A 15,254-nucleotide genomic window follows, 5' to 3' on the forward strand; every position below is an offset into this window, starting at 1 on the left:
AAGCATAGTGACTTAAAGAGTGTGGAAACGTATTTCACTTTCTCATATAACCCCAGAAGTAAGAAGCCAGGCTAATGGGGCCGCTCAGCTCCACGGGGGATTTGGGGACACGGGCTCCTTCCATTTTGTTTCTCTCTCATCTCCCAGGACTGTGCTTCTCAGATTCTCTTGAGCATCAGAACCACCTGGAGGCCTTGTTAAGCCCCTTCCCATGCCCAGAGCTTCTTTTTTGTTGTTGTTGAGACAGAGTCTCACTCTGCTGCCTAGGCTGGAGTGCAATGGCACGATCTCAGCTCACTGCAACCTCCGCCTCCCAGGTTCAAGCGATTCTCCTGCCTCTGCCTCCCAAGTAGCTGGGATTACAGGCACCTGCTACCACGCCCGGCTAATTTTTGTATTTTTAGTAGAGAAGGGGTTTTACCATGTTGGCCAGGCTGGTCTCAAACTCCTGACCTCGGGTGATCCACCTACCTCGGCCTCCCAAAGTGTTAGGATTACAGGCATGAGCCACCGCGCCCAGCCCCAGAGCTTCTATTCAGTAGGTCTGAGTGGGCCCAAGCATTTGCATTTCTGACACGCTCCCAGGAGACATTGATGCCTCTGGTCCAGGGACCACACCTGGAGGCACCACTCAGGCCACTGTCCTTGCCTGCCCTTGTTGAAGTTAAGCTGCAGACACATCCATGTGTGATAGGAAAGAGCTCAGAAGTCCCCAAATAGGATGTGAAAGCCCAGGCCTGGAAGTGGCACCCATCATTTCCACTCATTCATCATCGGCATCTCCGCTGGCAAGACATGAGTCACAAAGCCACACATAGCTGCAAGGGACCCTGGGGAAACTCTAGCCAGGGGCCACCTGCCCTGCCACCATGACATTCCTGTGAGAGGAAGGGGAGCACGGATTCTGTGGACAGCCAGCCCACATACACCCATGACAATATGATTATTGCTTATTTATACATCTCCCCCTCAGCACCTGAGCTCTTTGAGGGCAGGCAAGTCTCATTCCATCTTACAGCTTCAGAATCTATCATAGAAAGCAACGTAGATGCTACGGTCAAGGTCAAGTTCTTTGGTTATACACTGAGAGCCGGGCGCCTCCCTCATAAGAATTTTCATCAATCAGCATGGTGATTCCAGTAGTCCATGGCACCCCTCACCAGACAGTAAGCTCTGTGAGAGCAGAGACCTCACGCCTGTGCCTCAAAGCCGAGCACCACTAGGGGGCTCCTCTTCTAGATGATTTAATTAATTCTATAGCTCCATCTTTCATCCATTGCTTGGAATGGATTTCAGACGTCAGACCACCAACCTATCCCATACCCTAAGAAGGGGTTTTACACACCTTCCCTGTATCATCACTATTTCTCAAAATAAGGAAGTTGTTGGAGCCATCAGTACATCTGTGTGACTCTGGGTCATTACCCATCACAACCCAGAACTAATTTAGCTCCATTTAAGAACTGAAACAGCAGCAGCCATGGGGAATTAAAGTCACAGTTGAAGCCTCAGTTTATTCTTTCACGCATACAAGAGTCACGTTTGTATGGACTGGCTACGGCATGCCTGCCCTGTCTTGGCAATGGGGGCACAGAAGTCAAAAAAACAAGGCCTCTGCCCTTGAGGAGCTCCCAGTTAGCTCATGGCCAGCCAGTTGGTCTTCCCACCACCTCACAATGAAACACAGCAATTTATTCAAAGATGAATATGTTTTCTTCTTTTGAGAGGGAAGAAAAGCTTTTGAAAACATCATGGTAAAATTTCGTGCTATTAAAAAGCAGCTTTCAGCCAGGAGTGGTGGCTCATGCCTGTAATCCCAGTGCTTTGGGATGCCAAGGTGGGAGGATCGTTTGAACCAAGAGTTCAAAACCAGCCTGGGCAATACAGTGAGATCCTGTCTCTACAAAAAGTTTAAAACTTAGCTGAGTGTAGTCCTAACTACTCCAGACGCTGAGGTTGGAGGATCACTTGAGCCCAGGAGATTAAGGCTGCAGTGAGCTATGATTGTACCACTGCTCTCCGGCCTGAGTGACAGAGCAAGACCCTCTCTCTTTCTTACACACACACACACACACACACACACACACACATAAAAGCCAGGCGCCATGGCTCACGCCTGTAATCCCAACACTTTGGGAGGCCAAGGTGGGCAGATCACTTGAGGTCAGAGGTTCAAGACCAGCCGAACCAACATGTTGAAACTCCATATCTACTAAAAATATAAAAATTAGCTAGGTATGGTGGCACACGCCTGTAATCTCAGCTACTTGAGTGGCTGAGGCAGGACAATTTCTTGAACCCAGGAGGTACAGGTTGTGGTGTGCCAAGATCGTGCCACTGCACTCCAGCCTGGGCGACAGAGAGAGACTCTGCCTGTCTCAAAAAAAAAAAAAAAAAAGCAAAAAAACAGCTTTCTCCCGCAACCAGATAAAGGAATCCAGTCAAGAGCTGAATTCCCATCAACTCCAACAACCTGCGTTATTCTGAGAACTAGCAATGATACAGAGAAGGTGTCTAAAACCACCTCCTGGGGTAGGCTGGTGGGTTGACATCTGAAATACGTTTCAAGCATTGCATGGAAGATGCTATGCAAATGCCAGAAGGACAAGGATAAATTGATAGTGTCTTTTCTGATGTGTGGCCTCTCAAAGAGCTTCTAGAGTTAGTAAGTCATCTAAAAGAGGCATCTAAAAAGCTGATGGGGCTGTGAATAACACTAAGGGTCAGGAGAACAGCAACTCTGCTGTCCACCACTGTTACGACTGACTCCTGTGTCTTCAGCCGGGCTCTTCATCTCGGACACTGCATAAGGCAGGACTGGGCCCTGCTGGTCTAGCTCAGAACTTCTCAAACTCGAACGTAAACCTGAATCACCTGGGTTAAAATGCAGATTCAGCTGGGTGCAATGCCTCACACATGTAATCCCAGCGCTTTGGGAGGCCAAGGCCGGTGGATCACTTGAGGTCAGGAGTTTGTTATTAGCCTGGCCAACATGGTGAAACCCCATCTCTACTAAAAATACAAACATTAGCCGAGCATGTTGGCTCGCACCTGTAATCCCAGCTACTTGGGAGGCTGAGGCAGGAGAATCACTTGAACTTGGGAGACGGCGCTTGCAGTGAACCAAGATGACGTCACTGCACTCCCGCCTGGGCAACAGAGGGAGACTCTGTCTCAAAAACAACAACAACAACAACAACAACAAACCCCGCAGATTTGACTTCATAGGTTTGGGTAGAACCTGAGATTCTGCATTGCTAATGAGCTCCCAGGGATACTGAAGCTGATGCCTCCCACCAGGCTGTGAGTAGCAGCACCCAGCCTCCCCCAGCCAGTCCTGTTGAGTGAGAGCCTGAGATCCGGGTGACACGACATCTGATGGGACACCAAAGCATGGGACGCTCCAGCTAGATGCAGACTTGAGCAGTGTGTCTCAAACACGGCTGCACATTAAAACCACCTGGAAAGGCCGAGTGTGGTGGCTCACTCCTGTAATCCCGGAACTTTGGGAGGCCAAGGTAAGTGGATCACTTGAGGTCAGGGGTTCAAGAGCAGCCTGACCAACATGGTGAAACCCCATCTCTACTAAAAATACAAAAATTAAGCTAGGCGTGGTGGCATGCACCTGTAATCCCAGGTACTTGGGAGGCTAAGGCAGGAGAGTCACTTGAACCTGGGAGTCGGAGGTTGCAGTGAGCCGAGATCACACCACTGCACTCCAGCCTGGGCAACAGAGTGAGCCTGTCTCAAAAAATAAAAATAAAAAAAATCACCTGGGAAGCTTCAACATCCATGAATTCCTCAGTCCTCCCCCAGAGATTGTGGCTTAAAGGGCCTGGGGTTTGACTTGAGCATCAAGATCTTTATTTTTTTAATTTTATACTTTTGGGGTTTTTTGAGACAGGGTCACTGTTGCCCAGGCTGGAGTGCAGTAGCATGATTATAGCTCACTGCAGCCTCAAACTTCCAGGCTCAGGCAATCCTCCTGCCTCAGCCTCCTCAATAGCTGGGAACACAGGCATGTGCCATCACACGCAGATAATTTTTAATTTTTTTGTAAAGATGGGGTCTGACTGTGTTGCCCAGACTGGTCTTGGACTCCTGGGCTCAAACAATCCGTCTGCTGCAGCCTCCCAAAGCACNCCACTGCACTCCAGCCTGGGCGACAGAGAGAGACTCTGCCTGTCTCAAAAAAAAAAAAAAAAAAAAAGCAAAAAAACAGCTTTCTCCCGCAACCAGATAAAGGAATCCAGTCAAGAGCTGAATTCCCATCAACTCCAACAACCTGCGTTATTCTGAGAACTAGCAATGATACAGAGAAGGTGTCTAAAACCACCTCCTGGGGTAGGCTGGTGGGTTGACATCTGAAATACGTTTCAAGCATTGCATGGAAGATGCTATGCAAATGCCAGAAGGACAAGGATAAATTGATAGTGTCTTTTCTGATGTGTGGCCTCTCAAAGAGCTTCTAGAGTTAGTAAGTCATCTAAAAGAGGCATCTAAAAGCTGATGGGGCTGTGAATAACACTAAGGGTCAGGAGAACAGCAACTCTGCTGTCCACCACTGTTACGACTGACTCCTGTGTCTTCAGCCGGGCTCTTCATCTCGGACACTGCATAAGGCAGGACTGGGCCCTGCTGGTCTAGCTCAGAACTTCTCAAACTCGAACGTAAACCTGAATCACCTGGGTTAAAATGCAGATTCAGCTGGGTGCAATGCCTCACACATGTAATCCCAGCGCTTTGGGAGGCCAAGGCCGGTGGATCACTTGAGGTCAGGAGTTTGTTATTAGCCTGGCCAACATGGTGAAACCCCATCTCTACTAAAATACAAACATTAGCCGAGCATGTTGGCTCGCACCTGTAATCCCAGCTACTTGGGAGGCTGAGGCAGGAGAATCACTTGAACTTGGGAGACGGCGCTTGCAGTGAACCAAGATGACGTCACTGCACTCCCGCCTGGGCAACAGAGGGAGACTCTGTCTCAAAACAACAACAACAACAACAACAACAAACCCCGCAGATTTGACTTCATAGGTTTGGGTAGAACCTGAGATTCTGCATTGCTAATGAGCTCCCAGGGATACTGAAGCTGATGCCTCCCACCAGGCTGTGAGTAGCAGCACCCAGCCTCCCCAGCCAGTCCTGTTGAGTGAGAGCCTGAGATCCGGGTGACACGACATCTGATGGGACACCAAAGCATGGGACGCTCCAGCTAGATGCAGACTTGAGCAGTGTGTCTCAAACACGGCTGCACATTAAAACCACCTGGAAAGGCCGAGTGTGGTGGCTCACTCCTGTAATCCCGGAACTTTGGGAGGCCAAGGTAAGTGGATCACTTGAGGTCAGGGGTTCAAGAGCAGCCTGACCAACATGGTGAAACCCCATCTCTACTAAAATACAAAATTAAGCTAGGCGTGGTGGCATGCACCTGTAATCCCAGGTACTTGGGAGGCTAAGGCAGGAGAGTCACTTGAACCTGGGAGTCGGAGGTTGCAGTGAGCCGAGATCACACCACTGCACTCCAGCCTGGGCAACAGAGTGAGCCTGTCTCAAAAAATAAAATAAAAAAAATCACCTGGGAAGCTTCAACATCCATGAATTCCTCAGTCCTCCCCAGAGATTGTGGCTTAAAGGGCCTGGGGTTTGACTTGAGCATCAAGATCTTTATTTTTTTAATTTTATACTTTTGGGGTTTTTTGAGACAGGGTCACTGTTGCCCAGGCTGGAGTGCAGTAGCATGATTATAGCTCACTGCAGCCTCAAACTTCCAGGCTCAGGCAATCCTCCTGCCTCAGCCTCCTCAATAGCTGGGAACACAGGCATGTGCCATCACACGCAGATAATTTTAATTTTTTTGTAAAGATGGGGTCTGACTGTGTTGCCCAGACTGGTCTTGGACTCCTGGGCTCAAACAATCCGTCTGCTGCAGCCTCCCAAAGCACTGGGCTTACAGGCATGAGTCACTGCACCCAGCTGGAATCAGGATCCTTAAAAGTCCCCCCCAGTGGTTCAGATGTACAGCAGAGTCTGAGAAGCTCTGGTTGCCGATAGAGCAGTGGTTTTATCAGAATCCTCAAGAGAGCTAAGACAGAACTCTAAGGTCATGGAGGTGGGTAGAGCAGGGCCTTAGTCTCATTACATTCCCAGAGGATTCTGATCCCAACCAAATTTGGGGAAACGATGGTAGAGAACGGCTTCCCCACAGTGGGCTGAGGAGTCTAGGGTGCAGCCTACAGGTGCTCTGCCTGGATCCAGCACCTCAGCCCTCTGGGTGGGGCCTTGGGTAGCCAGAGTCAGGGAAGCCAGCTGCCTCGGTGGGTCTGTTTTCCCCAGAATGTGGTGGAAAAGTATAAGAAGCACTGTTAGATTAAAATACAAAACCAAGGCCGGGTGCAGTGGTTCACGCCTGTAATCCCAGCACTTTGGGAGGTGGGTGGATCACCACCTGAGGTCAGGAGTTCAAGATTAGCCTGGCCAACATGGTGAAACCCTGTCTCTACAAAAATAGAAAAAAGACATTAGTCAGGCGTGTTGGCGGGCACCTGTAATGCCATCTACTTGGGAGGCTGAGACAGGAGAATCACTTGAATCTGGGAGGCGGAAGTTGCAGTGAGCTGAGATCGCACCACTGTACTCCAGGCTGGGCAACAGAAAAAAAAAAAACACACACACACACACACACCACAAACCAAAAAAAAAACAAATAAAAAAAAAAAAAAAAAAAAAAAGCTAAAACATGAAGCATTCCTGGATCTCTGTCAGAGCTCTTTACAAGGTCACGAGTCCCATTCATAAGAGCTCCATCCACATGACTTAACCACCTCTCAGAGGTCCCACCTCCTAATAGCGTCACCTTGGGGCTTTGGATTTCAAAATAGAAATTTGGCGGGGGACATAAACATTCAGACCATAGCACAGGCTGAGAAAAATGCACCAAACACAACTTCAAACCATCTCCCCTGAAGTTGAAGCCAAAATGAATTCGGATTCCATTTTAGCCAGGGGAGCAAACAGGTCTGTCAGCTTATTCTTGCCAGGCTTTTAGCTTTGCTCCAAGATCATTAGGATCCCTCAGAGATGGATGCTGTAGGGCAGAGCACTGGGTAAACCCTTGGGGAATGAACTCATTACCCCAGAGTCAGCCATCCTAGAGAGACTGTCCTGGAGAAGGACAGTCCTTGAATGGGCTGTAAGAAGCATTTCAAAGGCCAGGCACAGTGGCTCATGGCTATAATCCCAGTACTTTGGGAGGCCGTAGGTGGGAGGATCACTTGAGCCTAGGAGTTCAAGATCCGCCTGGGCAAGACTCCATCTCTACAAAAAAAAAAAAAGAAAAGTAAAAATTAGCCAGGCATGGTAGTGGACGCCTGTAGTCCCAGCTACTCGGGAGGCTCAGGTTGGAGGACTGTTTGAGCCCAGAAGTTCAAGGCAACAGTAAGCTGTGATTGTACCACTGCACTCCAACCTGGGCAACAAAGCGAGACCCTATCTTGAAAAATAAATATAAAAAAAGAGAACTTTCAAGTTATCTGATCTCTTCTGTGCTAAATGTCCTTTGGTTGAAATCAAATTTATAATGCATGTAAATATACTATGCATCAACAGGCTAACCATAGTTATCTCTGGGAAAAGGTATTATCATTGGTCTTTACTTTCTTTGTTGTAATTTTCTTTATCTGCACATTTTTTGATAACAGGTGGGGTTTTTTTTTGTTTTGTTTTGTATTTTGCTCTTGTTGCCCAGGCTGGGGTGCAATGGCGTGATCTCGGCTCACCGCAACCTCTGCCTCCCGGGTTCAAATGATTCTCCTGCCTCAGTTTCCCAACTAGCTGGGATTACAGGCGTGTGCCACCACACCTGGCTAATTTTGTATTTTTGGTAGAGACGGGGTTTCTCCATGTTTGTCAGACTGGCCTCGAACTCCCCACCTCAGTTGATCTGCCCACCTGGGCCTCCCAAAATGCTGAGATTACAGGCATGAGCCACCACGCCCAGCCAGGTATATATTTTTATAAGAAGAAAACACATGACCTGTTTCCATTTGGCAGAGGTTTGGCAGGAGCTGGGGCTGCTCGTGTCGGGGGTGGCAGAGCGACTGGGCATGCAGGTTTGGGGGGGCAGTCTGGTGAGGACTGGGGTGGCCTGTGGCCCTGAAGTTGTGTTTCCAGTCTGCTCTGGCTCAGATCTGAGGGTTCTCTGTCTGCCTTGAGCTCCCCATCTCCCCAAGGTCTGACATGGAGTCCCCAGGCTTTGGGGGAAGCCTGCTGAGCTTGAGGAGAGGGGAACCATGGGATGGGGTGGATGGGGATGCTGGGAGCAATGTCAGGGGGTCCCCACACCTCTAGACACATCTCTGGTTGTGCTTTCAGGTGACCTCAAAGCAGCAGCTCTGAATTCGCCTCTCATCTGACGACTGACCGCTGCTGCTGCCGCCAGCCTCTGTCCCCTTCCCGGGCCTGTCACAGAGCTGCCTCTCAGCAGGTAAGGAGATTGACTTACCCTGTGCAGGGGCAGGGGGACAGCAGGTGTCTTCGCCAGGAGTGTGTGTGGGGGCCAGGGTGAGACTCAGTTCTCAGGATCCTTGATGGTGGCCAGGTCCTCACAGTGTCATTTTCTTCTAGCAGTCGTCACTGTCCTGTCCCCTTCTCCCACCCTCCATGGCAGACACGGGGCCCTTAGAAACCTTTTACCACCTCCTGTTATCCCCTATGTGAGTGGATGCGCCCCTGTTGGGGGAGCAGAGGAGGAGAACTGAGCCATCGCCGAGGGCTGCTGGGCCTTGGCTGGGGAACCGTGCTGTGTGCTTCCCTGTGGGAAAAGAGACGCTATTGCGGTGAGCCTCCTTGTTGAGCAAGGATGAAAGGAGGTCGACCACTCACTCCCTCCCCATCCTCAGTTTAAGCTGCTGGGTCCCTTCAGGCTCAGGGATAGCTGTCTTTCAGGCATTGCCCGGGAAGGCTGGCTGCAGTATTCTACTGGCAGATACTTATCAACCGCTCATGGACAGAAGTCATAGTTAGGGAGGATGGCTGCAGAGGCACAATGCCATCCGTCTTCCAGAAATTCTAAATACTGTGCTCCGAGTCAAGTCAGATCAGAAGCACTGGGGATGGAACCACCTTTCATTGGTCTCCCAGCCCCAACTTTGCATTTACTGAGTTGTGTGCTGCAAGATGCAGCCCATCAGAATATTACAGAGCATGGTCGTACGCAGGGGTTCATGCCTGTAATCCCAGCATTTTGGGCGGCCAAGACGGGTGGATCACCTGAGGTCAGGGGTTTGAGACCAGCCTGGCCAACATGGTGAAACCCGTCTCTACTAAAAATACAAAAATTAGCCAGGTGTGGTGGTATGCACCTGTAATCCTAGCTACTCGGGAGGCTGAGGCAGGAGAATTGCTTGAACCCAGGAGGTGGAGGTTGCAGTGAGCCCAGATCGCACCACTGCACTCGCAGCCTCGGTAAAAGAGCAAGACTCCATCTCAAAAAAAAAGAATGTTACAGAGCAAACCGGGGTCTGCTTGCCCAGTGTGGTAAGACCACCGAGGTTTTGCAGTGGAAGAAAGGAGGGTGTTTAATTGCTGGGCACCAAGGAAGGAGGACTCGGCGGCTCATGCTCAAATCCTGACCAGTGGCTTGCAGGTAAGGGTTTTTAAGTCGGGGGTACATTTCAGGAAAGCAGAAGTTACAAGTAAGATTGTAAAATCGACACATGGTGGTTACACACTGATTTTGGCCGAAAAGGGCAGGTATCTTGAAGCCAGTGCATACAGGTCATGGATAGGTTTAAAGATCTTCTGATTTGCAATTAGTTAAGGAAAAGAAGCTTTGTTTTAAATGTGGTTCAGCAAAAAACAATGTTAGCTCTGGTTTGTGGGCAGGACTCCCTCCAGGCCCCACAGGAAGAAATTAATTAATTAATTAATTAATTTAGAGATAGAGTCTCATTCGGTCACCCAGGCTGGAGTGCAGTGGCATGATCCCGGCTCACTGCAACCTGTGCCTCCCGGGTTCAAGCAATTCTCCTGCCTCAGCCTCCCGAGTAGCTGGAATTACAGGCGCACACCATCCCACCTGGCTAATTGTTTTTGTATTTTTAGTAGATATGGGGTTTCACCATGTTGGCCAGGGTGGCCTCGAACTCCTGATCTCAAGTGATCCACCCACCTCTGCCTCCCAAAGTGCTGAGATTACAAGCGTGAGTCACTGCACCTGGCCCAGGAAGAAATTTAGAACCAAGAGTGGCGGTCAGAGTTGAGTCCTCAGTTCCCCCTCATCTGAGGTATCTGTGCCAGCAGATTCATTCTGTGGGGGACCAGGTTTCTGAAAAACAACTCAGAGACATATGTTAAGATGTTATCTTCAGTTTCTATAGGGAAACCAAACATCTCGTAATTCTAGCTTCTTTGGCTATTGTTTTAAGCTACTATTACCTTCTTGCTTATCAAGTCATTTATTTACTTCTCACGGCTAACTTGGAATTTCCCTTGAAGGAACTCAAGATTTTCCTTTATTTCCCTGCTGGGGGTCCCACAGACCCCTACAACGGGTTCCCTGCTGCATCTCAAGAAACCCCTGGCACAACCTGTGTGCATAAGCACATTCCTGTGTACCTGGGAAGAAAGAGCTGTGTGAGCACGTGGCCCCAGGGGCCAACCCTAAGCAAGCGGTCCCTTTTCCCCCTTGCCTCATCTTCTAGAAAGCCAAGAGCCCAGTCAGTGTGGCCAGTAGCCAGTGTGGCCAGTAGTCAGTGTTGCCGGTAGACAGTGTGGTCGGTAGTCAGTGTCCCCGGTAGTCAGTGTCCCTGGTAGCCAGTGTCGCCGGTAGCCAGTGTCGCCGGTAGCCAGTGTCCCCGGTAGCCAGCGTCCCTGGTAGCCAGTGTCGCCGGTAGCCAGTGTCCCCGGTAGTCAGTGTCCCTGGTAGCCAGTGTCGCCGGTAGCCAGTGTCGCCGGTAGCCAGCGTCCCTGGTAGCCAGTGTCACCGGTAGCCAGTGTGCGTGTGGAGATTTGTTGCGGCTCTTCTCTGTCCCTACTTCCATTTTTCTTCTTGGGTCCAGGTGAGATGTGCAAGCTCATGAATGTCTGTGCAGGGAGACATACCTGAGTCCCCATGGAAGTACGGCGTCCAGACAGTCTCAGAAAGGCAGGGGCATTATTCAGGTCGAGCCTCAGGGGCACCTGGCCAGGTAGGAGAAGCAGGGCCTCCGAAACCTTCTCATAGGGCTCTATCTTTAAAGCATGTGGTTGTCTTGAGTGCCATTGGCAAAAGCCATTTCCTTTTCCCCCACCAGGGATTTCCTCAGGTTTTTGCCCACCTCAGGGAAGGAGCTCCTTCCTGCCATCTCACTCCCAGGTTAAGCAAGGTTAGGATCACCCAGGGGATGAGTCTGTTCCAGGAGAGCAGGACAGACCAAGTGTGGGGGATGAAATCCTAAGCGCCACTAGGCCAAGGTGTAACGAGCCGGGAGCAGCAACAGTGCTTCCTTCCTCTCCTGCTGAGGAGCTCTGGGAAACTATGTTATCTAACCTCCTTGAATATGTTTCCTTATCTGAAAAATAAGAGGACTGGAACTGGACCTCCATGTTCTCCTGCAATACCAACAGTCGGTGATTTGGAGCCTTGCTACTCAAAGTGTGGTCCGTGGACCACAGCCTCACAAAGCTCGTTAGAAACGCAGGATCTCAGCCCCTACCCTAGAGCTACTCGATCAAAATCTGCATTTTAAAATCCTCAGGTGATACATATGCACATTAAAATTCAAAAAGGACTGGTTGAGATAGCCCCTAAGGTACATGAGACATCCTGTGTGTCTCGTGCAAGGTAATTTGGTGGACACCAAGGAATCACGAAGTGGAAGCGGCTCACAGCCAGCAGTAGTGCTCCACCTTTGGTACAGGCCAGAATCAGCCTGGGAGATTGTAAAATACGGACATCCAGGTGTGCAGGGCCACAGCACTGGGAGAAGCCAGAGCAGCCCCTTGGGAAGAGAAAACACAAACACCCACACACGAAATCACTTAAGGATCACTGAGGGCAACAAGAGTGACTGTCCTAGAAACAGTATCAGGCTGAGCTGAGGGCGGCAGAGCAGAGACTGTGGAGCAGGCCTATTTATTCAGTGCTCCCGAAAGAAGGTTTTTCATCCTTACATTAGAATCTCTTCCTTTAGTTACTGAGGGGCCTCTCATGGTAATCTGTTGTTACCTCTCCACCTTCTTCTTCTTCTTTTTTTTTTTTTTGAGACGGAGTCTCACTCTGTCACCCAGGCCGGAGTGCAGTGCTGCAATCTCGGATCACTGCAACCTCTGCCTTCTAGGTTCAAGCAATTCTCCTGTCTCAACCTCCCAAGTAGCTGGGACTACAGGCACCCACCACCACGCCTGACTAATTTTGTATTTTAGTAGAGAGGGGGTTTCACCATATTGGTCAGGCTGGTCTCAAACTCCTAACCTCAAGTGATCCTCCCGCCTCGGCCTCCCAAAGTGCTGGAATTACAGGCATGAGCCACCGCACCCAGCCTCTCCACCTTCTTAAGCAAGAACGCAGAAGATTGCAGGGAAGTAAGACTGTTGATGTTGTCGCTTGTTTTAAGATGGTCAGGTGCAAATTGCATAAATATATTTGCATATTCTAAGGAGGAAGAGCCCAGAGACGTGGACATTACAGGACGGAGGGGTGAGTGTAGGGCAGATCCCTCAGGGAGGGGATTGGTCTACCTCCCTGTGAAGTGTTAGCCTTGGCTGAGAAGATGCAAATGACAGATGACCCAATAAATATGGCCTGAACCATGAGGAGCACGTTTTCTCATCTCAAGGATCAGGAATAGACCTCCGAGGACCACCCAGCTCAAGGATCCAGGTCATTTTCTCCACTAGCCTCCTGACCCTGTCCTTGGTTGATTCCCCAGTGGTTATATGGCTCTGGCAGCTGCAAACACAACTCAATCAAGGTGGTCAAAGACAGAGCTTTCTCCCCTTGTCCCTCCATTGGGGAGGAAAAACCCTCCCAACGAGTCCCTGCAGATTTCCCCTAGTGTCCCATTGAGGAGGACGAGGTCACGTTGTCAGGTTCACGACTATACCAAATGCCCTGCTTGGGGTCAGGTTCCAGCCCATGCTGAGGTTCGAGGGGAGTGGGCGGATGGGCAGATAGCTGAAAGAACACTCGTGGGGCCATAAGCAGGCGAAATGTAGTTTTATCCAGCAGGTCTCTCATCAGCAGCTGACTCACACTAGCTCTCTCACACTTGTCCACCTTGACTCGGCTGTCTGTTCTGGCTCTGTGGCTCCTCTCAGCAGCCAGCTCCCACACACAGCTGCATGGCCGGCTCTCCCCTGCCTTCAGGGTCAGCAGCTTAACTCTTTCTCTCTCTGGGCACGAGCTGAGCTGTGCTGTGCCCTGGCTCCCCCCATCTGCCTGCAAAATGGACAGTTTTGGCTCTCTTTCTCTGGCCACCAGCGTGCCTGTACAATGTCAGCAGGGCAATAATACCTTTTACAAACAGTAGTGGCTTGGAGCCAAATGATGGGCCTTCCCATGTAACAGCTATATGGCTGTGATAACAAGTGGAGTTATACGCCTGCGCTCTAAACTTGCTGAGTCACTCTGGATGTTTACCTCAGCCTATCCTTGACCAAATCACAGCCATGTTCCTGACACACGTGCTCTGGCCCAACAGCAAGGGAGACGAGAAAGTGAGTCTGCCATTGTCAGCCCCTGGAGAGGAAGGAGGGCCCTGCTGGCAGGGCAGCCAGTCGGGGGCAACTGTGGGTGGTGTCCTACAGCCTCTGCTGTGGAGGAAGAGCTGCTGCCCTGCGTGGAGGCAAAGATGGATGTGGGTGTGGAGTGGAGTAGGTGGGGTGGGGAACATTAAGGAGGGTCCTGTCCTAATGGTCATTCTGTGTAGACAGAGGGGCTGAGGTCCTCTGCTGAGGAGGAAAGGTCAGAGGTGATGAGGAAGTTATGAAGACTGGAAGAGGAGGGTGAAGAGAGGGGAGATGATTTGGAGCAAGGGGTCCTATTGCCAGATAGCTCTGAGGGCCTCGCAAAGGCTGGAGCGTGGCTGTCTGAAGGGCAGACTTTAGTGGGGGGTCTCTCCAGCAGCGCTGAGCAGCCCCTCAGTGAGTGTGGAGAGGGAAGGATTTGGGTCCATACCGAGGCAGGTTTTAGGGACAGAGGGAAGGGCCAGATAAGCAGACAGCTCTTGGGAGACAGTGGTGGAGGCGTTGGGTCATGCTATTGAGGCTAAATATGGAGCCAGGGGAGGAGGAAGCAGCAGAGAAGGGGCCAAGGGAGAGGCTGGAGTCCGAGAGCACAGCTCCCCCTGGGGGCCAGGTCCAGGGGCCTGGGCTGTGGGTGGCAGACACGGGTTGGAGGGTGGACTGAGAGGGAGGGCCTGAGAGGGAGGCCATGGAGGGATGGAACCCCCAGAGGATCCCCCACCCTCTTATTTTATCTCCTGGACACAACAAGGAAAGCATAGCACGCTGGCGGGACCTTCCCACAGGAAGCCTCCAGCCAGAACTCTCCTGGGCGGAGAGGGTAGGGCCTGTAGAAAATGAGCCCTTCTTGTTGAACAGTGGAAGAATAAGGAAGAGCTGGGGGATCAGGGCCATCTTGACAGCGCCTGGGAGGGAGAGAGGCGGGGGCAGCTGCAGGGGCCTGACGGGGCTGAGGGTCGGCTCTGCTGCTTCGCTAGTAACATTAGCTGTACCCTCCCTGCCACATGCCCCACCTGTGCACCCGCGCACACATCCTCAAGGACTCACACACTGACACTTATACCCACACACTCACACTCCAGACACACACACACACTCACCCCACACTCACACTCACACTCACTCCATACACTCACACACACATTCATCTCACATGCTCTCAGATATGCCTGTATTCACACACACCCTCACCCTCACACACACACACACCCCCACCCCACACTCTCCCACACTCACCCTCACCCGACCCCAAACCCTGACACAATACGCACACACACCCTCACACACACAGACATCACACACCCTGACACACACCCACACACCTGCACTCACACACACCCAACCCACACATTCACACAACCCACCTCACACCCTCCCACGCTCACCCCACCCCACACCCTCCCACACTCACGTTCACCCCACCCCACACCCTCCCACACTCTCACCCCCACCCCACACCCTCCCACACTCTGACCCCACCCTACACTCTTCCACACTCACACTCACCCCCACCCCACACCCTCTCACAC

At 51.1% G+C, this 15,254-nt stretch overlaps 1 protein-coding gene across 2 annotated transcripts in view; it reads left to right on the forward strand.

Annotated features, from left to right (window-relative positions):
• The window catches only part of GNG4 (G protein subunit gamma 4), a 102,309-nt gene that overhangs the window by 49,221 nt on the left and 37,834 nt on the right, over positions 1 to 15,254 (forward strand). The window contains exon 2 of one of the 2 annotated variants that reach the window (XM_017862302.1): positions 8,374 to 8,485. The gene's annotated coding sequence lies outside the window, so the exon portion shown is untranslated. Of the gene's footprint in view, positions 1 to 8,373; positions 8,486 to 13,606; positions 13,699 to 15,254 lie in introns of those variants that run through there. The other variant, XM_017862304.1, reaches the window with a different exon arrangement.

The sequence above is a fragment of the Rhinopithecus bieti genome, unplaced genomic scaffold (genome assembly GCF_001698545.2).
Source record: "Rhinopithecus bieti isolate Rb0 unplaced genomic scaffold, ASM169854v2 scaffold_57691, whole genome shotgun sequence".
Lineage (NCBI taxonomy): Eukaryota > Metazoa > Chordata > Mammalia > Primates > Cercopithecidae > Rhinopithecus > Rhinopithecus bieti.